We start from the raw sequence: 23,995 nt of genomic DNA on the forward strand, positions 1-23,995 counted from the left end.
ATATTTTATGACAGGGCTTTCCCTTCTGTCTCTCTGGCATGATTCCAGTGTACACTATGAAGTAACAGTTGGAAAATGACCTCCACTTCTTCAAATGTGTTGTTTCTTTAGTTTGCTTAATATTAATCATTTGTTTGAAAAAAATAATACTAGAGATGCTTCTCAGAATGGCTAAACTTTCAGGTTCATTGTGGCTCTTTGCCAGAGTTTAATATGACATCAGAGTGATGTTACTTTGGCTGTGCCAGCCATACTAGAATTATAATGCATTGCTCCGATGATATATTAAACATTGACTTGGAACCCGAATACATAATTGTTAATGACAAAGGGAAGCATGATTTAATATCTCCTACGACGCCCTCCTCTTCAGCTGCCCCCACTCCCTGAGTTGCTTAGGGCCGTGCCTTCTCAATGCATTGCCATTATTTCAAATAGTACATAGCACACATTCGTAATTACCTACCAAAAGTTCCTTGTTGGAAATATATATAATACAGCATTCCAAGGATTTTCCCATCATTTTATGTTTTAATAAAGCAAAGTTAAAGTCTCAATTTTAGCCCTGTTTCCCAATAAAGAGTAGAATTGCTAGTTACACATTAAATACCTGATTGTTGATAGATCAAAAAAGCATAAAAAATGCCTTGAAATGTCTTACACTGAATCTCATTTGTTTTCAATCTGTCCAGAAACCATATTTATAAACTCTCAGCCAACTTTTCAAAGGAAAAATATCCTTCACAGTTTTACCAACCTAGCAGAATCAACTTCTGCCATATTGTCTCATTGACATTTATTTCTTATAATAATCAGCAAAAAAAGTGTTATTGTGAAGAAAATCACAAGGCAATAAGTTCATGATGCCCTTGAGTCACTAATTTATATTTGTCTTTCTCTGTTTCCTGGAGATATTTTTCATTTAGTTTCTCTCTCAAGTCTCATCTTAGCTGTCAGATATTTTCCTAAAAACCCTAGGATGTGATTTCAGAAGTGTCTTAAATTTATTACCTTGAGAAGAATCTATAGACAGTGATTTCCAGTTTATCTTTATTTTTGTGTTTCTAACATCTGACATTATTTGGCCTTGTGAGTTTCAAGAAAAGATATAGCTCACAGTTAAATGACAATTTCCTATACTCTGCCTTTTTCAAGTTTCAAATAATTAGATATTTTAAAAGCAGTTGCTATTAAAAAAGTAAAAAGTTTTCAGCTTCAGCTCTTTCTTCACATTTTTTGTTAGGAATAATAGACAAATTTGGGGGCCAAAAACTCTATCGAATTTCTTCATAAACTATTCACAGCAAAGAAAGATTTTAGACAATTGTTTTGTCCTACAATTAGCAAAATATATTGTAGGATCACACCTGTTCAGTTCTTAGACCAGCATCCATCTTGACTTATGATATACATTTTTGAATAAATAAAAGTTTCTCCACAATTTTATATCTATGATATTAACATTTTATTTGGGAAATGGGGAGCATTCTGTGGAGTGCTTCCATTTTCATTTCCATTTCTCTAGCAATTATAAATTTGCTGGAAATAAAACTAATAGCATGCAGATTTAGTTACTGATGCTTTTTAAGGTAGCTCTTTCTAACGTATAGTCTTAGACTAAGGTTCAGTATACTGAAAGAGAAGTTAGGGGATAGTGAGGAATGGCAAGAAAACATTTTGAATATGTTATATTTGGATGTCACAATTGCATTCTAATAATAGAGTTGGGCTGATAGAAGGAAAAAAATGTTTCATGAAAATACTTTAGATTGGCATGTTTTGCAGTTCTCAGGAATAATTTTATTTAAATTATTTTCCCTGTCATATGTAGCCAGAATGGTCTATGGACTGTTACAGCACAGGAAAGTGACAGTGTTTACCCTCTTGCTGTATAGCTACTGACAGAGAGATTCAGAGTCATAGAGGATACACTTTGTATAGTTACTTTTATTAATCAGTATACATGGCACATAGTAAAATCATCTTCCATTTTCTGGGTAAGAATGTCTACTGTCCCATTAGCTCAATCACGTTTTTCAAATAACTATTACTAAGAATGTCTCAAAATTCTATTTGCCAGAATTCATTGAACTACATTCATGTTTCTCAAGCTGTATGGGATACCGTAATATTTACATAGGGTAGTTGTGAAAATTTTTGAGTCTAGATCCTTGGGGACAGATATGTTGAATCAGATTATCCAGAAAATTTTATTCTGTTTTTGGTCTGTCACATTCCTGGAACAGTATACATGTACTGATCATTTAAGGAAGGATTCTTTATGATCTATCTGCTCCAACACAAGTAGGTATTGTAATCCCAGCATCAATAAATTGATATTATTTTTCCAGAAATGTCTTTTCTAAACCATGTTGGATAGACCCGTACACATGTTGAGAATCATCTGGTTTCACACACTAAGGCATGCAAGATATTGTTGCTTTTTTAGCTGAGTTTGGATGAATTTGTAATAGTTTACTCAGTTTGGACTAAAACTCCATTTTAGCAGTATATGAATATACAATTGTAAACTTGGTAACTTGATTTTTTTTAAAGCAGAATTGTACCATCTCTGAAAAACTGACAAAGAATGAAAGAACGAGCTAATTAGGTCTGAATTCATTATCAGCCTTATGACCTTGAGCAAGATACTGATTTTCTGCCTATTTAAGTTTCATGAATAATAAAATGGGATGATAGTACCTATCTCATAGTACTATCATGAGAATAAAATCACATAATCAGCATGAAGTATTTATCAGAGTGCTTACAATATACAAAATCAATGAATGATATTTGTTATTGCAATTGTTGTAACTATTTTTAAATATATACTTCTTTTTTAAATTATACTTTAAGTTCTAGGGTACATCTGCACAATGTGCAGGTTTGTTACATATGCATACATGTGCCATGTTGGTGTGCTGCACCCATTAATTCATCATTTACATTAGGTATTTCTCCTAATGCTATCCCTCCCCCATCCCCCCACCCCACGACAGGCCCCAGTGTGTGATGTTCCCCGCCCTGTGTCCAAGTGTTCTCATTGTTCAATTCCCACCTATGAGTGAGAACATGAAGTGTTTGGTTTTCTGTCCTTGCAATAGTTTGCTCAGAGTAATGGTTTCCATCTTCATCCATGTCCCTACAAAGGACATGAACTCATCCTTTTTTATGGCTGCATAGTATTTCATCATGTATATATGACACATTTTCTTAATCCAGTCTATCATTAATGGACATTTGGGTTGGTTCCAAGTCTTTGCTATTGTGAATAGTGCCGCATTTGAACTCTTGCCCAGGCTCTTTAGCATTAGAGGGAGACCACCATTGTTCTCTGTGCATCCCTCATGTACACTCTGTTCTTCTTGATCCATGTGACTGAATGGAATCTCCATCCTTTACCAGCTGTTGAAATCCAACAACCCTTGGCCCAAGCTCCTAGAAACTTTTCTGGTCTACAGAAGCATCTCTGATTTCAATTATCAAGATCTGTTCTACTCAAAGTTTGGTGTACTCATCAGTGAAAAGCCAGCCACTGAGATCTTGCAGAAATGCAGAATCTCAGACTCCATATTAGATTTATGGAACCTGCATTTCAACAGGTTTCCCAGGTGATTTTTATGCACATTCAATTTTGGGAAGTGCTGACCTGAAACACTTTGAGCAGTGGTCATCAGTTTAAGCTGTGCACTAGAATTACTTGTGATCCTCTAATAAATGACTCCTGTCTTCCATTTCCAGATACTCTAATTCCATTGGCTCAGCTTTTATCCCATAAATTTTGTTTTCCAAATTCCTGATGAGCTCAATATATAGCCACGTTTGAGAACTCCCAACTTGGAGCCCAAATAGCACCATTATATACGATGTGTCTCCTCCAATTTTTTACAGAATCCAATCAACTTCAAGTGTGATATAGATAGATATGTACACACATATACATACACACACACACAAACATGCACACACACACATACACACAAACATATGATTTCTCAGAAGAAGTGATAAAGTGAAAATATCCATACTAACTTTAAAAACAGCTGTAATTTTTCTTGCTACCGCTGTCCAGGTATAGATACTTATAGCAGGAAGGAAATATATAAAAGTTATCATAGCTTGCTAAGTTCCAAAATTCTATGAAATTGAGATTTATTATCTTCACACTTTTGGTAAGAAAACTGAAACTTTAGGATGATTAAGTAACTTGTGCAAGGTTATACATCTCATAAGCAGCAGCATCAATATATTGACCTCAGTCAACTCCTATGCCATTTGCATTCGTACATTAACAGACAAATAACGATACAGAGCAATAGTGAAATCATTACTCTCAATTCCTCTGTTGATCTAATTATTGAATCTAACTCCTTTTCATTCTCACTCTAACTGCCAGATTCTACATCTTTTGTGTGAATTTTTGCAATAATTTCCTAGTTGCTCTTTCTGAGTCGTTTCTCAGTTCTTCATTTCATATTGTGGCCAAAGACAGCCCTGCAAATCATGAATTGCATCATGTCCCTTTCTGTTCTACCCACATGATGGGACCTTCCAGTATTACAGCTCACCATAATTTGACACCTACCTGATGCCATTGACTATTCCCTTTTCTCAATTTGTGATGTATTTCCTCATCTAAAATGCCTGATGTTCTTCTTGTTATTCCTGAAGGTTCACGTTAACTAACCTCTAAAGCCTGTTAAAATATGGTCTGTGCTTCTAAAATCATTGTAAATATTTAAACTATGAAAACTATTGCAAAACTTTTTTCCATTCACTGTCATGTTATATTATTTTAAATATTTGCTAGTGTGTGGTAAATGCCAGGATGCACTTTTGGAGAAATGGTCTTTTGTGGCCTGGAGACAATTAGAAAATCCTTTGTCAGGAGTGATCCATTCTTTAAACACATTTTATATCCAAGACTCATTGTGGGACCCAAAGTAATGTTTTCTGCCCAGACTTAAACATGCTTTAAATAAATTTTATTTATTTTTTTTTTTTGAGACGGAGTCTCGCTCTGTCGCCCAGGCTGGAGTGCAGTGGCCGGATCTCAGCTCACTGCAAGCTCCGCCTCCCGGGTTCACGCCATTCTCCTGCCTCAGCCTCCCGAGTAGCTGGGACTACAGGCGCCCACCACCTCGCCCGGCTAGTTTTTTTGTATTTTTTTTTAGTAGATACTGGGTTTCACCGTGTTAGTCAGGATGGTCTCGATCTCCTGACCTCGTGATCCGCCCGTCTCGGCCTCCCAGCTTTAAATAAATTTTAAAGAGGTGTAGTGAGGCAAGGAATTAGCAAAGTTTGTATTCCAAGACTTTTCTCCTATAATGAATTTTTGACATCTGCAACACTGTTCTTATGCACTAACAGATCTAGGCTGTATTGTACTTCTGGGTTAGCCATAGATGGGACCCCCTCCACTTTGTCTACCATTATATATTAGAGGAGAAATAAAGGAAAATATCGGACAGAAAATAAAATTAAAGGATATCAGGGACTGGCCTTGTGCAAACTGACAATGGCGTGTCACATGTTTAACCCTACAGGGAATTTGGATAAAAAGTAAAAATATAGACATTATATCTGACCGTCATTTCTTACATGGAAAGGAAGTGGCTTCAATTCCTACTGAAGGGTCTCGTTAACCATACGTCCTCCCTTTTTGCGTAGACACGATATCCTATTATGTTTCATAATCCCACACCTAGCATACTCCTTTGTATATTCTTGATGTTCAACAAATACAGATTTAATAAATGAATATTTATTATCTTAAAATATATCTAGACTATTTTGAAGAAACAAGAATGTTTTACAATTACCATATATGAAGATTTTTTTCACCATCTCAAAATGCATCCCATTATATAACCACCACATATTAAATATGACTTTTAATAAATCAAGAGAATACTACCATGTGTATCACTATTAGATTCACATTTAGAAATAAAGTCATTTATTAATTATTCAAACACAACTACTTAAACCATGTTAATTCCCCAAAACAGTTAATTTTGCATTTATGTATACAAAAAAATACATAACCATAAACACAGAAATTTTACCACACTCATTTGACTGAATTAATTGATTAACCTGAACATAGTGATTCAGTCATTTGATTGAGCCAAATACTACCTTACAGAACTTTAATCCATTGGCTAACATATCCCATTTATCTCAACGTCACATATACTTCTGGTTTGCATTTAACACAATTTGGCTGCATTTATTTGAGTGATTAAAGTAACTAAATAAGTTCTAAGACAGGTCTTAGAATTGTACAGCATGGATGTTGATAATACATTTTCAAAAGCCAGGAATATTTTTGGCACTATCTTAGAAAATAATTTCAAGACCTGATACAAATTTGCTTGCAAGCCTTCCTTTTTATTTTTCAGTATATTTTAGTGAGGGACTCCTGTGAGAAATTAGCGAGGCCTCTAACACAGAATTTAAATTCTTACTGGCCAATGGAATTCTGCAATTCCATTAACACAAACGCCTACCTAACCAAGATTTATATTGCCAGAAACTCTTGTTTGATTTATAATCTGCTAATCCTTTTATCCTCCATTTATATGCAATATAACTTGACGTAAGTGCAAGAATGCCTCTGCTAATAGAATTCACGAATAGTGGACCAAGACATTTTTTTAGATCACAAAGCCTACATGAAAAGAGGCAGAAAGGGAAAGGCTGAGCCTGGCTATGATGGGATGATGGGATCTGGCTTTAGCATAGTCTCATAAATGAAACTCATGTGAAAACTACTGATTTTAGAACAGTAGATTGGCATAAAGTTCTCTTGAGATGGGTCTGCTCCCTCAAATCAGCCCACAAAACTATTTTACCAGTGCTTGAGAAACAAGAGAGTTCAGATACTTGTAATTTCTGTTACTGTTTGTATTAAAAAGTTATGTGGACTTAAGAAGTATATGTGTATGGAGGGAAGCAAAGAAAGTGGAGTCAAGAGGGAGAGAAAATCCTAAACATAATTTCTGGGATATAAGGAAAACTGGATATAAATGAATAATCACCAAGTCCACTTTATCTATAACTTGTCGTCTTTTAATCAGACACCAACCAAAACAAACAAAAATAATAATAGTAAACTAAGTGTCCAAGGTTTCTACCAGTTGCAACCTTCTCTGTACTATTCAGCCTCCACTTTCTTTTTTTTTTTTTGAGACGGAGTCTCGCTCTGTCGCCCAGGCTGGAGTGCAGTGACCGGATCTCAGCTCACTGCAAGCTCCGCCTCCCGGGTTTATGCCATTCTCCCGCCTCAGCCTCCCGAGTAGCTGGGACTATAGGCGCCCGCCACCTCGCCCGGCTAATTTTTTTGTATTTTTTAGTAGAGACGGGGTTTCACCAGGTTAGCCAGGATGGTCTCGATCTCCTGACCTTGTGATCCGCCCGTCTCGGCCTCCCAAAGTGCTGGGATTACAGGCTTGAGCCACCGCGCCCGGCCTCAGCCTCCACTTTCTTTCCCCCACCATTATATTCTATTTGTTTACTATACTTTGAACTGGGTTTGAGAAATAATTTCCATCACTGTTTGCCACTCAATAATGAAATGTTGTTTTTGTCTCTTACCATTCATCCAAATGCTGATTTTGAACAGGCATTATTTCATTTTCATGATTTCTCTGTACACATTGCAAAATTCTTATTTAAAAACCTCTTAGATATGTAAAAAGTGTATTATCCCACAGCCAAGCATGATATATGCATGGAAAAATCTAGTAGAATGGTGTTTGGCATTTTGGGGGAGCATAGTGAGATATTGAGTGATTTGGGGGTGTTTGCCTTGGTACCTTATGTGTTTTTTAAATTTTCTACTTGAATACATGTTGTTACAGAGTTTCAAAAATTCAAAAGCATTCTTGTTAAGAAATAAACTTTGAAAGTGCCTAGATTACTTGAACAAGAATATGGTGGAGCATAATGATCAAGTCATAGGAAGGCAGTGCTTTACTTAAGAGGTCATCTGAAATAGTTTGCTATTCAAAGTGTTTCAACCCTCTTTGAATTTTCTGTGATTTAATACCACTCTCTTATCTACAATATGTCTTTGATATGTTTGTCATGTGATATTTTAATTGACCTTAAAGTACACTTAACCCCAGTTTATTAAGTATTGTGATGATATGGCATCACAATACTTAATAAACTGGGGTTAAGTGTACTTTAAGGTCAATTTAACCACCTAAATAATATTAAAATAAATTGCACAAGTAAAGCAGGATAAAAAAATTGTTTACCTCTAAGTTTAATGGTTTCAGACATAGGACAGTAAATGTGAATACTTAATTCTACTAAATTAATCTTTAAATTATATTTTAATGATTTGAGAGGCAGAAAAAAAAATGGGATAGATATCAAGGGAGGCAGAAATGGAAAGGCAGAAGTAGAGTTGGATGAAGAGAAAGGAAGAAAGAGAGAAAGATATAATAGTAATATTCAGCAAGATCCTACTCCCAGGCTGAAATCTTGACACATTGTTCCCTTAGTTTATGAGAATATGAGTCAGCTTCAAAATATCTCTGTGTCTTCAAAAGAAAGATGACTATCTATAGTATCCCACACCATGAACACTCTGCCTCACAGTTTGAGCAGAATACAAAGCTTGGCATCATAAAAGTTGTACAACTAACTCTTCCTCTATTAAAATGCATATATTTATTACTAATTATTATTAAATTTCTTAATTTTAGAGTATTAGGGGGCAATGTAGAAATTTTGTTGACTCATTAGAAAAACCTAATGTGATATTCTAAACAATGCAACACTGTATTAAAAGTCTGTATTTATAGCATTAATTTTAAGTCCCCATTTGAACTGTTATATTAGAGAAGAATACAAAAAAAGGCAAATCTCAAAGTTAAGCTGGGAGCTTTGCCTATTTAGTTTTCCGATTTGCTGAACACACAAATAAGCTCATACCACCCCGCAAATTAACTTGACCCCTTCTTTCTTTTTTATTTATTTCCCTCTCTTTGGCCCTCTTTCCATTTTTTTTTTCTCTCTCCTCCATATTCCTTCTTGAAAAATGTCCTTCCACCCCAGTGCTGTACAAATAGAACTTTGCATGTTTCTATGTCAGTTCTGAATTCCATTCATTTATTCCCAGAGATGAGTAAAGACAAATTATTAAATTCACTTCTAAAGCAATTAACGTTTTCAGAATCTTCATGTGTTATAGCAGTTCATGATTCAGTCAAAATGAATCAAATAAAATCTTGGCTATGTTTTATATTCTTCTTCCCTGTATCTTGCAATCTAGTTGTACTGAAATAAAATTAGGAAGTTGCTTGGAATTAATTTAAGCATTATACTGCATTATACTAAAAGTAATCATATGTGTAGTGCATTACTGTAATGCATTATTTCTTATTTTCTAGATAATGATTACATCTGTGATACAATAAAATAATACCGTAACTACGTTCAATTTTTCAGCAAAATACACTTAATTCTGGTAATGATTTAAAAATCGGTGCATTACAATGTCTATAAGATTGTACTATTATGAACAAGAAGAATGCAGTATTTATAGCTTTTTTTATATCTCTGTATGAAAAAAGTCAGCTACTAATTGCAAGTATTATATCAACTTGAATTGCAATAGGCAAAGTAAGGAGCAGGGGAAAAATCTGGCATTCCAATATCAGCTTAAATCCTTGTTAGAATGTTTTTTAAGCAGTGTGCATGTGTGTGTAGGTGTATATGTGCTTAAGTACAAAATTAATGCTGAATAGAAAATATTGTGTTCCATGTGTAATGAAAAATAATATAAAATAGTTTATAAAACATTTTCTTGGAAAACTCATTTTTTAAAATTAGTAACAATAGATTATCTCCAGAGGCAGAGAAATGAATTAATGTATCTCTAAATATCATTTCAGGTTGTTTAATCTGTGAAAAAATTTAAAACTAATTTGGTAGAAGTTGAAGAATTCAAAATAAACAGATTTAATTACCCTTAAAAAAACTTACAATTTGTTGGGAAAGTTAATTCTTTGATACTCAGTTTTTTCCTTAGAGTGAGGGCAGCATTTCTCAATGTTATTGCGTAGATACAATGATATAATAAAAGTTAAACCAACTAGCATAAATAAGTATGCTTTCTCTCTTCCTTTCTTGCTCTCTTTTTTTCAGATATGTTTGTCCTTATTTTTAGGGATTTTATATGTGTGAGGATAATTATTTTCCTATACTTCTTAAAATAGGAATATTAATAAAACTGCCCTTGATTTTATTGAAGTATCTCTTCATTTTAAGAAACTATTGAAGCCTTGTAATAAAAGAACATCAATTAAATATATTATATCTAAAGTTTGTGTTTAGCTTGCTGGATTTTCTCTTTTTTGAGATAAGTAAAATAAACCACATGATGAAAATATTTTTTCTTCCCTTTTTATTGATAAATCCCGTGTCTAGAAAATACCTCAGACATATTTTGCACCCAACAAGCATTTGTGGAATTGAAAATATAATCAAGCTTGATTTGCAACACATTCTTCTCAGTCTGCTTTAATTGAATATAGTTGTGGCTTGACTTGGTTTTATTAAAAATGGACAATTAAATATTTTGAATAATTGAAAATTAGTTTTATGATTTACAAAAAGGAGAAAATGATGCATATAATAGGAAGTCAATAAATGGTTTGGGGAAATAAAAATATTTGAATCAGCCTACTCATTTTTAGAAATAAATTAGGAACCCAAAGTTCATTCCAATTATTTGGAAAAAAGAATATTAGTTTACTACCATGGCTGACATGAAAATAAAACTTACATAACGTTAACAAATATACTCATTGTCCTAAGGAATTATTTTTGATGGCAGTATGCAAAATTGAGTGTCCTGTTAAGTCCTGTTATTCAAAATTGGTAGGAAAGAACTGTGGAATCTGAGTTCATTTAAATATTCCATCTATTGGAATTTACAAGAGTAATTGAAATTTATGATATATGCTACTGTGCTTTTATTCATTAGCTCATTTTCTTAAAACAATTTTCTTTTACTTTTGATCTTTCATAAAAATAAAAGCTTTGTAGAAGAAGAGGAAGACAAGGGCTACCATCTGGAGAGCAGAAAGTTTTGGGAAGCCATCAAAGGCAAAGAACATAAGAATCCAGGAAGGTCTTGAACTATTACCCTTTACTTTAGCTTTTAATCATGGAAATATTTGCTAGGAAAAGAGACTCTGTCTACAACGGCAACCATTTTTATACTCAGAAATTTGCCATGTAAAATAATTGAATGTCAGATGAAGAACTGCCTGTCATATTTTGCTATTAAAATAATATATTTTTATGCATAACCTGACCTGCCTTTGTGAGTTACTGTAGCCTGTGGTCTCTCTGCAAGATTTCCCAATGGAATTTTAATAATATTCCGATGTTTGCCATCTTAAGCAGTGCAGGCTGTTAAACTCAATTGTGAAAAAAAAAAAAAAAAAATCAGGTATAAAACCAGATAATCTGTATCCCTTTGGAATCAAAAGTCATTTTGCCAAAATATTTTAACACGCAAAATTGCTTCTTGAGAGATGTTTGCCATGATAAAATGACAGAAAACTACATTTCCATTATAATTATAACTGACTCGTGGTGCTAAGTTTTTATAATTTAAAGGTATTCTCAACTCTGACAGCCCTTCCATGTTGAATTATGCATCTCAGGCTCTTAAATAGTTCTGCTGGCACAAGACAGCTGAGATGAAGTTGTCTTTCTAAAATAATTGCTCCATGGAGCATCCATTATACCTTCAGAAAAAATGTATTACTTGACTTCTACAAATTATAGACTAGCCTATAATGGGTATTTTTGACAGCTATTAGCTTTAAAAAAATCTGAACAGTAAAAAGAGTATTGATATCACAATGGTGTACCGTGCATGTTAATACCAACCTTCTCTGTACTTTCCTCCTAAAGCATGATGTAATCGTTAATTATAATAATATTGATGTAACTGTACTCATGTTAAAAATATAGTATTGGCAAAGTATGTCATTTTCTCACCTGTGAGATAAAAAGCATTAAATGAGTATTTACAGTAAATTTTGAAGACACTGTCCAAGCTTAAAGGATAAAAAGTGAATTCATTTTTGGCAATATTTTTCTTAATCGTGAGATTATTAAGTGTGTTTTTAAAACATAAATGAGACAATAATCGATGAATAATAAAGGTAATAATTTTATTCCTCAGATTCTTCTTCAAAATGTTGAACACTGCTAAAAACATAATTTATCAATAAATTTAAAAATGTTTTCTATTTCTCATCAAGAATTTTATGCATCATTTAGCTCTTAAACCAGTTATAATCTTTTTAATAAAAACACTTGAAAACATCCGTGCAGGAACATTGCATCCCACAGAACAACAATAATCCAGTTATTAAAATCCAATTATTAAAATGGAAAAGATATTGATAGTCAGAAATAAAAGTAAATGGTCATTTTCTTTACTGTTTCCATTTGTACCAATTAATTGCAGTTCTGTGAAATAGAATATTTGTGGTTAAATTAGGAAAATTCTATGCAAATTTAAAGTTTTCTATGATAAACAAATATGAGGTAAATATCTTCCTAGTATATTGCATTGTCAGGACTTTTTTTTTTTTTTTAATGTGACTACAGAGAAAGAAATGGCTTAATTTCCTATGTCTGCCCTGAATAAACAGTTCACAGACCCAGACACATATGGATGCATACCTCCTACCTGAAAAATAAAATGTTACAATATATCATTAAGTTAACATTAATTAACATATCAATCAATGGTGTAACCACTGCCTAGTATGTGCTACTTTGTCAAGTACTGATCAGACAGTTCTTACTCACAACTATTCCTTATTAACCATATCCTAGAGGTTCATTCTTCCACATGTGGCCAGAGCCAAAATTACCCAGATGCATGGTCTTTACAAATTCCCTTGGATTTAAATTCATCCTCCACTCTCAGGCTAACAGTAGAGAGACAATTCCTGGGCTAAGTCCCTGCACTCCTTTTCTTTTGTGTTAGGGGTTTGGTTAGATGATGAGGACCGGTGGGAAGTTAGAGGGAAACATGATACAGTTTTAGTGCATCTTTCCAATTCTCACTTCTTACTTTTATGTCTCTTATTCAAATGAAGTTAGAAGACTATAAAACTAGTTTAAGAGAGAAATATTTAGAAATAAATATTTAGAAATAAATATGTTCATTGTCTTAAAAGAACAAGAGTAGAAGGGAAGAAAATAGAAAGAAACAGGTGACAGAGACTTTATAATACTTCACTTATGCGTTAGTCACACCCTTTATACTGGGTCCAATGGGTACAATCCAAACTGGAGAAAAATGCCCTAGTGTTGGGATTAATAGTTTATGTTAAGGTTACCACAATGGTTTATGACAATCTAAGTTGAAAAAAAAATCTCTTTTGTATATCCCGTGCAGCTGATATTATAATATTAAACATTAACACAATTCTAAGAAATTTTGATAACATGAGACTTTGATTTTTTAAATATTTATTGCAGTCACAAATTATTAAATTATGAACTAAAATTATTTATCTATTTACACAGTTGAGGCATTATAGATGGAGTTATCAAACAAATATCTCCCCAAAGCAAAACCACTTATAGTAATGTAAGGATGATTTTTATTTCAAGGGACTTAAATAATGTATTTCTACATCCTTAAAACTCATTGAAAATTGGGTTCATGGGTTTTTTTAATTGGAAAGACTACCAAGTGGTGAATACTATCTGCCAGGAAGAACCTGTATCTGTAATATTCTTTCAAAAACCCATGTCATTCCTGTGTTTACCATGAATAAAATTCAACATGTACATTATCTGTTTGTGTGGTATTTGTATATAGTGTGAAAATTATACACAAAATCACCTGTGAAAATGCAATGGAATTTTGCATAATTTTAGTTACTGCTTTTGATTTTTTCTATAGCCTTCACATTTTACACAATACAAATAAGTTTTTATTTACTTTATGTAAGCAATACAAAAATCTCTTCTTGTTGCAAAGTTTTTCAACAAACATACAGCATAAAATGTCAAAGTATTTTTTCTTGATGTCTTGACCTTTCCTATCCCCTTTCAGCTCTCGAACCCTAATAACCCAATGTTTTCCCAGATGCAACTGATGTTGTTAGTGAGAACTGTCCAGACCTTTATTTTCCTCTAATTTTCTTGTATACTATGTATGGGAAGGCTGCAGGTTACCTAGCTGTTATTCGATGTCTCAGAATAGAGAAACAAAATCTCCCCCACAGCTTCCTTTCAGAAAGGGGTGTGATGTCCTTCTGGCCAATAAATATAAGCAGAAGTCATTATGTTAGGGTTGGGAGAAACTTCTTAAAATGGGACACACTTAGTGGGCCTGCTCTCCTTTACACAAGTCTTTCCTTTTTCCTACCTAGAGCTCTGTAAAGATGCTTGGGGCCTGAAGTGAAGGGTGGGGCGGCAGCAGCTTGTTTTGTAAACACAATGCCAAGGGCCACACTGAAAAAGCCCAAAAACGAAACAAAACAAAACAAAAACAACGTGTAAAAAGGTGGAGTGCTGCTGATATTATTCTGACTCTGGATACTTTATCTCTGCATTTCTTTCTATACAACAGAGTAGTAAGCTCCTATTTGCTTAAGCAGGTGCTACTTATGTTCCCTGTTTCGAGAAGTTGATCTGAGTTACTAGTTGATAGTATCTAAGTATATTAACTATAGCCATGTTTCTTATCTTACATGGTATCATAAAACAGTTACTAGATTTCAAATTGCTTTTATTTACTTATAACATTTTAGGGATATTTTCATTTTAATACATACAGATCATCAGCTTTTGTGATTACTATATTGTATTAGTGAAATCATTAACTTGTTCATAGATGTTTGGGTGGCATCTAATATTTGGTTATTTATATCAATGGACAAATCTGTATGTGCGTACATGCATGCGTACTTATGAAGGCAGATGCATAGAAGTGTAGTTTCTAGGTTGAATAATATGTTTATCTTGATTTTGGTAGCTGTTGTAGAGAATCTTAGCTAGCTTTTTCTCCCACCAGATTGAGTGTCTTTCCCTCTGCCTTGGATATTATCACGGACATGTATGTTTTCCAATGTTATGGAAGAGTATGAAAGAAATGCCATTGTTTTTGCTTGCATTATCTTATTACTGAGTTTTTAAATGTTCATTTATCATCATGTGTATTTCTTACTAAGTACATTGCTACCTTAACCATTTAAAAATACATCTATTAGGCCACCTTATCTTTGTTGTATTTAAGAAACTCCTTATGTAAGTAGGCTACTGGTCTTTCATTTGTGGCAATTATGTTTGCCTAATCCCTCTGTAAAGGAGAAAATCATTGCATCTTTGGTTGGAAATGCTAAAATCGTTTAGTAATTTATTGATACCACTGTGTTTTGCTTCTTGGATTTCACATATTCCTCTTTTCCATATATATATTCTCACCTTTCTACAGTCCATCCTAATTAATTATTTCAGAGATATTAATTCAGAAGGAGATAATCTTATTGTATTCTTTATGTAAATGACTTTATTTTGTTTTTCCTTTTAAATTGTACTTTAATTAGGCCTGAGTCCTTACTTTTAAAATCATGGTTCCACAAGAACTTGCCTTATTTATTTATTTACTTATTTTTGAGATGGAGTCTCACTCTGTCACCGAGCCTGGAGTGCAGTGGCACGATCTCGGTTCACTGCAACCTCCACCTACTGAGTTCACGCCATTCTCCTGCCTCAGCCTCCCGAGTAGCTGGGGCTATAAGCGTCCGCCACCACACCTGGCTAACTTTTTATATTTTCAGCAGAGGCAGGGTATCACCAAGTTAGCCAGGATGATCTCGATCTCCTGATCTTGTGATCTGCTGCCTCGGCCTCTCAGAGTGCTGGGATTACAGGCATGAGCCACTGTGCCCGGCCGCCTTATTTTAAGATTTAAAATGCTGGTTCTTATCCAGCAGTTACCTAATAAGATGTCTGACCCTTATTTCTATTTTTCCATCTCCTAGCATATGCTTTTAAATTCAGCCTGACCAATACTTAAGGAACCTTTTCAATACAAAGGTTTAGGTTGTCTAGTAAGTGCATTCTTCTATTGAGATTTTCTTGAAATTTTTGTTTTCTACTAACTCCCTTGCTTTCTGAATGTTCTGTCTTCATAGCAGCCTGTTCTTATTTGAAAAGAAATGTCCCCTCAAACATTCTAAAGATGCCAGCTATTATTTTGCTTTTAATTATTGCCTACTTTATTTTGCATATATCTACTCTTCTATATTCTCATTTTGATCCTTTCTTTCAAGAGATTTGTTTCCAACATATTTGTAGTTATGAATGATGAAGTCAATTAATTATCATGAGTAGTGGTGTTGATTTCTTCAGGAGTTCATCAAAGTGTTTCCAAAATAGACTGTTGTAAAAACAAGGTCAACAAGTGCCTTATAAAGAGAGCAGTGAGGTGTTGTATGTTTTGTATTATGCTGTTTAGATGTGAAGATAGCCACCAATTTCTGTCCTTCCCTAGATTCTAAAGTGAGGATGGCTTGATTTGGCTCTTGGAAATTAGCGTTAATCTCCTTCATAGAGCTTTCTTTTGTTTGTTTTTCTTTAGACCTATTATGAAATATGTAACTATCCAAGCTTCTCTCTCACTCATGCAAGTGATCACCTGGGAAGCAATATACACTTTCCACACAGGTCTCAGGATCAGTGCATCTGTGGGTGATTTCTTTTGCAGATAATGAGCTAGGGATTGGAGAAGCAGTGCTGCTTTTCTGAATACAGAACTGAAAGTGATTCATCTATTCCCAGGCCCATCTTTTTCTATGTATGTGTTGATTTCACATGTTTAGTTTCTCTGGATATATTCTATCCTTCCCCAAAGTTTTTCAATATGTACTATATCAAGATCTGTAATTTCTCTCTGTTCTTTCTACAGGATCCCTTTTAATTTTCTGTCTTTTATAGCTCATCATAATATTTAGGAGAGTCTTTGGCACACCACTTGTTTCCCTAGACTGTTAATGATATTTACAAAACAAAAAACAAAAAAACACACATGCCTTCTGCTGATAATCTCAAGACATTTGAGAAGCAGGAGTCATGAGTGGTGTATTAGTCTGTTTTCATGCTGCTGATAGACACACCCAAGATTGGGCAATTTACAAAAAAGAGATTTATAATGGACTTACAGTTCCACATGGTTGAGAAAGCCTCACAATCATGGTGGAAAGCAAGAATGAGTATGTCACATCTTTACATAGATGGTGGCAGGCAAAGAGAGAGAACTTGTGAAGTGGAACTTTTCTTTATAAAACCACTAGATCTCATGAGACTTATTCACTATCATGAGAACAGCATGGGAAAGACTTGTCCCTGTGATTCAGTTACCTCCCATGGGGTCCCTCCCACAGCACGTGGGAATTCAAGATGAGATTTGGATGGGGACACAGTCAAACCATATCATTCCACCTCTGGCCACTCCCAAATCTCATGTCCTCACATTTCAAAACCAATCATGCCTTCCCAACAGTCCCCCAAAGTCTTAAGTCATTTCAGCATTAACTCAAAAGTTCACAGTCTAATGTCTCATCTGAGACAAGGCAAATCCCTTCTGCCTATGAACCTGAAAATCAAAAGCAAGTTAGTTACTTCCTAGATACAGTGGGGTTATAGGCATTGGGTAAATACAGCCAATCCAAATGGGTGAAATTGGCCAAAACAAAGGTGCCACCAGCCCCATGCAGCTCCAAAATCCAGTGGGGCAGTCAAATCTTAAAGTTCCAAAATGATCTCCTTTGACTCCATGTCTCGTATCTGGGTCATGCTGATGCAAGAGGTGGGTTCCCATGGTCTTGTGCAGCCCTGCCCCTGTGGCTTTTCAGGGCACAGCCTCCCTCCTGGCTGCCTTGATGAGCTGGTATTGAGTGTCTGCTGCTTTTCCAGGCACATGGCACAAGCTGTCAGTGGATCTACCATTCTGGGGTCTGGAGGACGGTGGCCTCTTCTCATAGCTCCAGTAGGCAGTGTCCCAGGAGGGGCTCTGTGTGAGGGCTCCAACCCCACATTTCTGTTCTGCACTGCCCTAGCAGAGGTTCTCCATGAGGACCCACCCCTGCAGCAAACTTCTGCCTGGACATCCAGGTATTTCCATACATCTTCTGAAATCTAGGTGAAGGTTCCCAAACTTCAATTCTTGATCTCTGTGCACCCACAGACTCAACACCACATGGAAGCTGCCAAAGCTTGGGATTGGCACTGTCGGAAGCCACAGCCTGAACTATATCTTTTATTCTTTTAGTCATGGCTGGAGTAGCTGAGATGCAGGGCACCAAGTCTCTAGGCTGCACTCAGCAAGGGGGCCCTGGGTCTGGCGCAGGAAACCATTTCGTTTCCTCCTAGGCCTCCAGGTCTGTGATGGGAGAGGCCTCTGACATACCCTGGAGACATTTTCCCCATTGTCCTGGGGGTTAACGTTCAGCTCCTCATTACTTATGCAAATTTCTGCAACTACCTCAAATTTCTCCTCAAAAAAGTGGCATTTTCTTTTCTATCACATTGACAGGCTGCAAATTTCTGAACTTTTATGCTCTGCTCCCTTTATAAAACGGAATGCCTTTAACAGCACCCAAGTCATATCTTGAACACTTTGCTGCTTAAAAATTTCCTCCGCCAGATATCCTAAACCATCTCTCTCAAGTTCAAAGTTCCACACATCTCTAGGGCAGGAGCAAAATGCCACCAATATCTTTGCTAAAACCTAACAAGGATCACCTTTGCTCCAGTTCTCAACAAGTTCCTCATCTCCATTTGAGACCACTTCAGCCTGGACTTCATTGTTCATATTACCATCAGCATTTTTTTCAAAGCCATTTAACAAGTCTCTAGGAAATTCCAAACTTTCCTACATTGTCCTGTCTTCTTCTGAGCCCTCCAAACTGTTTCAACCTCTGCCTGTTACCTAGTTCCAAAGTTTCTTCCACATTTTCAGGTATCTTTTCAGCAGCACCCCACTCTGCTGGTACCAATTTACTGTTTTAGTCTATTTTCATACTACTGATAAAGACATACCCAAGACTGGGCAATTTACAAAAGGAAGAGGCTTATAATGGACTTACAGTTCTACATGACTGGGGAAGTCTCACAATCATGGTGGAAGACAAGAAGGAGTAAGCCTCGTGTTATATGAATGGTGGCAGGCAAATAGAGAGAACTTGTGCAGGGGAACCCCACTTTATACAACCACCAGATCTCGTGAGACTTATTTACTATCTTCAGAACAGCATGGGAAAGACTTGCCCCCATGATTCAGTTACCTCCCACAGGGTCCCTTCCATAACACATGAAAATTCAAGATGAGATTTGCGGGGGGCACAGCCAAACCATATCAGGTGGAGTGGAAGTAGATGTTCTTCACTTTTCATAATTTTAACCAAGTCATTTTCAAGTTGTACTTATTTATTCTCAGAAAAAAATGGCATATGGTTGTTTTTTATGTGCCTGCAAACAATAAGATTAAAGTATTGACTCTACCTGCATATGGGAAAAAGCTAAGGAAGATATTATAATCTTTGTGTTTGTATTTTTTCATGTTTTCAGTATAAGCATATATTGGTTTTATAATACAATAATAATTAAAATAAGTTCTATAGAACTGCATTAAACTATAGTATGACAAGTTTAATCTTTGTGAAGTGTAAATGACAAACTAGTATATAACTATTTTATGTGCCAGGTACTCCTCTAAGTAAGTACTTTATGTATACTAAGTTACTCAATCCTCACAGAAACTCTTGGACATGGATACTATTATGGCTCCCTTTTTATAGAATTGAGAACTGAGGCACAGATAGGTTAAAGAACTTTGCCCAAGGGTACATGGCCAACATGAGCAGGAAGTGGATTTCAAATCAAGTAGTTTTGCTCAATTCACTAATGAAATGTGTGTGTTTTGCCCAGACTGGGGATAAGGGAAGAGACAGTAAGAAAAGGTTCAGGAGACAAAGAATAATTAGATGTAGTCTAAGGATTGCTACTTTATTTTAGTGCACCAGAATCTGAATAAAAATTAGAAGTAGTTTTTCCTCTGGATTGCAAGACACTGTATGTGACATATATTCATGTTGTAACACTGTCAGAAATTTAAAACCAATAATTTTAATGAAATTCTTCTGAAAACATTAATAAGATTTCCTTGTGTGGTGGGTTTAATGGAATATGGCAAAAACCACTGGACACTAAGACATCTCATGGTTACTAACTTTTATTGTTAGAAAATAATTTCTTTAAATTTTCTTTCCATCTTCAAATGTTCTAGATAAATTTTCAAAAATGTATATACATGAGAGAAGAACCGTTTGAATGAACATTTTAATGGCATATTCAAGCTGACTTCTAACTAAAAACTCATGGCTGAGAAACTGTGACACCAAATAAACAACAGAGGAAAAGACTGAAATGCCAACATTAGTAAAGAAGATGAGAGGAGACATCAAATTTATTCACTATCTTCTCAGTGAAGCTGGCCTGGAGACATATCATTATACACAAGACTTGAAATAATCACTCAATTTTACAATCCATACATTAAAGAAACTTGAGTTAAATAAGGGAAATATATTGAGATTATAGCTCAGAGTGGTAGAATCTTTTCAGAATTCTTACAAATTATTTAATAGAAAACTTCTCATCTGACAGATAGACTTATAGCATGGGACTTGGAGAGGGGCAGATAGGTAACTTAAGTGACCCCAAGTGTAGATATTGTCCTATGGAACATCATAGTACGTGCAGAACACTATGGTATCTCAAGTTACCAAACTCATTAATAAATACTTCTTTGTTTAAAGTGGTTCCTATGGCCTTTGTTCATTCAATCAAAAACGTGTTTTATTATTTTGAATCCTGACATTGAGAAAGCTACTTAATTTCTCTAAACAAAGTTTTCTTATTCATAAAATATAAAAATTTTAATGATATGTACTCCTAAGATTGTTAAAAGTATGAAGTAACTCAATATTTGCTATGTGCTTAGAAAAATGCTGGCACACTGTTATTGCTGCATGTGTTTGAACAATACTCACAGGAACACATTCATTTTCTGGCATCCTATTAACTTCACCATTGTCTTAATATATTTGCCTTCTCATTCCATTTTGCTGTAATAAATGAGAATCTCTCTCTTTTTTTTTTTTTTTTTTGTCAAATTGCTGAGTTAATTTTCAAGTTTCTTGAGCAAACCAAGAATCTAAATTCTTGCATGTTGTTGACCTTCATTATAGGATATTAATATTGAGATTTCCTTTGTGTAAATGGCTTGGTGTATATTGTGAGTAAACTAAAATAGATGTTTGAGAAAAACAAATTTAAAGTTATCACAAGTTATCAAAATGATCTCTAAAATCTCCATGGGATTATTACAATAAATTTAAAACAAATCATTCCATGACTGGGTGTAGTGACTCACACCTGTAATCCCAGCACTTTGGGAGGCCCATGTGGATGGATCACTTAAGTCCAGGAGTTTGAGAGCAGCCTGGGCAACATGGCAAGATCCCATGTCTACAAAAAGAAAAGAAGAAAAAAAAAATCAGCTGGGCATGGTGACATGCACCTTTAGTCTCAGCTACTTGGGAGGCTGAGGTGGGAGGATCACTTGAGCCCGGGAGGTGGAGGCTGCAATGAGCCATAATCACACCGCTGCTCTCCAGGGTGACAGAGTGAGATCCTGTCAAAAAAAAAAAAAAATTCAATAACATGCATAATAATACCTAAATCATTTATAAATGGATATGCTGTTATGTATTTTTATCATTATAAAAACAGCACAATTCTATTATGTAGATTTTTAGAAATAAAGAGAAGCATAGAAAACATAAGTTCCCCTCACCTACAAACATTGTTAAATTTTGATTAAACCTTACTAATGGTTTTTAATTAGTCTTATTTTTTAACAAAATTAGAAATACATTGAGTTCATTGTCTTGTAATTGGATTTGTTCATTTTACACTATAATACCTGTTTTGTTTTTAAACTCTTCTGATTGTAAGGTTGATATATATATATATGTTGAAAAGGTTAAAAAAATGCAGCAATATAAATGAAGAAATACATTTAATCCTTTCCTCAGGGAGCATTTTTATTTTAGATTTCTGTAAATTTATATGAAATATTTCCTTTACATATACAACTATATAGATGATATAATATAATTATACATACTGTTAGTGTGGTGTTTTTACTTTGTAATATATCTTGGCCATCTTTCCAAATCAGTACATTGAGGTCTGTTTCATTTCTTTTAAAAGCTGCATTTTATTATAGGAATATACCACATTCATTAAGTTACTACTTTATTGCTGGACATTTGGGCTGTTTCCAGTTTTTTTTTTTTTTTCACTTTTATTGCATTTATTTTATGCTGAATGCATTCCCGTGCCATAAGTTTTTGTTCCTTCATTTTCTTCCAAGATATCTTTTTCTTCTGTGCAACTTTCTCTTCTGGTTTAGGAACAATTTGTTTCTTTTCAGTAAAGATCATCTCAATGCGGTAAGGAGCGCTTCTTTACCTATGAGTTAATCTGACCATCAGCTCTGTAAGTCCAAAGGCATATCTCAGGTGCTTCGTTCACTTGAATATGCTCGATGACCAGATAATCTGCATGTAAACCCTTAAGTTCAGCATAACTCTTTGCATATTTAAGCATGTACAGCAAAAATTCAAGCCACCGATCCTGTATCCAGCTCCACTGTTTGGCCTCGGCACATTTACCAACTCCACCATTGCAATGTTGGAATGGTACACGCTGCTTCTGTAAAGTGACATCCTTCAGGTCACGTAGTGGCTTTTCATACATGCATATCCTTGATGGCCTGGGCAGTTTCACGAGTGTTCTTAAATGAACACGATTTGAATCTCTTGATTTGCATGACTTTGTGGGGTTTTCTACGTCAAGTCAATAGTGAATCATTTTCAAAGATCACCTCAGGCTACTTAGAGGAAGAGGTAGAGCAGTGACTCCCCAGTTTCTGCTGTTACTGACAATATCCTAGTGAATCCGCTTAGGTTCTTATTTTATGCATTGGTAACAGAATTTCTGTAGAATAAATTCCCAGAAAGAGAATTCCTGAGTCAAATGACAGGCATATTTATAATTGCATTTAGTTTTGATAAATTTCCCTAGAATGTGGTTGTAGCATTGTATATATCCTCAGAGTAGGAGAGAAACTGTTCTCTACACATTGTATATTTTTAATGTTTTGTCTAAAAAACAGAAATAAATAATTTTCTCAATACTACAAACTGTCATTTTATTTTAGACTGTTGGATATTTGAGAATTTTTCATAAGTGTCCAATATTTGTGTTATTTTAGTAAGAGGTTGTTGCTTGAACACTATTGGGGATTTGGTTGGAGTTCTTCAACATGTCAATGTGCTTACATGGCATATATGTATGTACAGAGAGAGACAAAGAGAGAAATTAAATACGCCAACATAAGCAAGGCATACTTCCTGACTCAAGCTTACATAGGCTAGAAACAAAATAAGTTTCTACAAACTAAAGATATTGTATTATGTCAGTTTACAGGAGTAAAAAAAGGCTCATAAAGAGGGAAAGCTTTTTGAATATTCTCATGAAATAAATTGAATTACAATTACAACATAGCCATTGAAAATTAAAAGTTTTATTTAAAAACTATTAGTTTAATACCCAGTTATTAAACAGTCAATTAATTAAAATAATTAAACTCTGAGTTCGTGTGTAAACCTATTATGTACATTCCCCCAACACTTCATTGATTGTGATCAGCTGATCTCCTTTGGTTTCTGCTTTGAAGGAGTTCTTGAAGACTCAATGAGTGAGACTACAGATGCATTAGCAGCCCTGAATAAGTGAGGAGAGGGCCTGGGAGAAGTTCTGTCATTCATGATGAGCCTGCTATCTTGGGGAAATG

General features: G+C 34.8%; 1 pseudogene; it reads right to left on the reverse strand.

The window, feature by feature from the left end:
- Nucleotides 1-12,667: 12,667 nt before the first annotated feature.
- On the reverse strand, nucleotides 12,668-23,010 carry LOC117094217 (annotated as a pseudogene).
- Between the last annotated feature and the right edge of the window lie 985 nt (nucleotides 23,011-23,995).

This window comes from Trachypithecus francoisi, unplaced genomic scaffold (genome assembly GCF_009764315.1).
Source record: "Trachypithecus francoisi isolate TF-2019V2 unplaced genomic scaffold, Tfra_2.0 Lachesis_group13, whole genome shotgun sequence".
NCBI lineage: Eukaryota > Metazoa > Chordata > Mammalia > Primates > Cercopithecidae > Trachypithecus > Trachypithecus francoisi.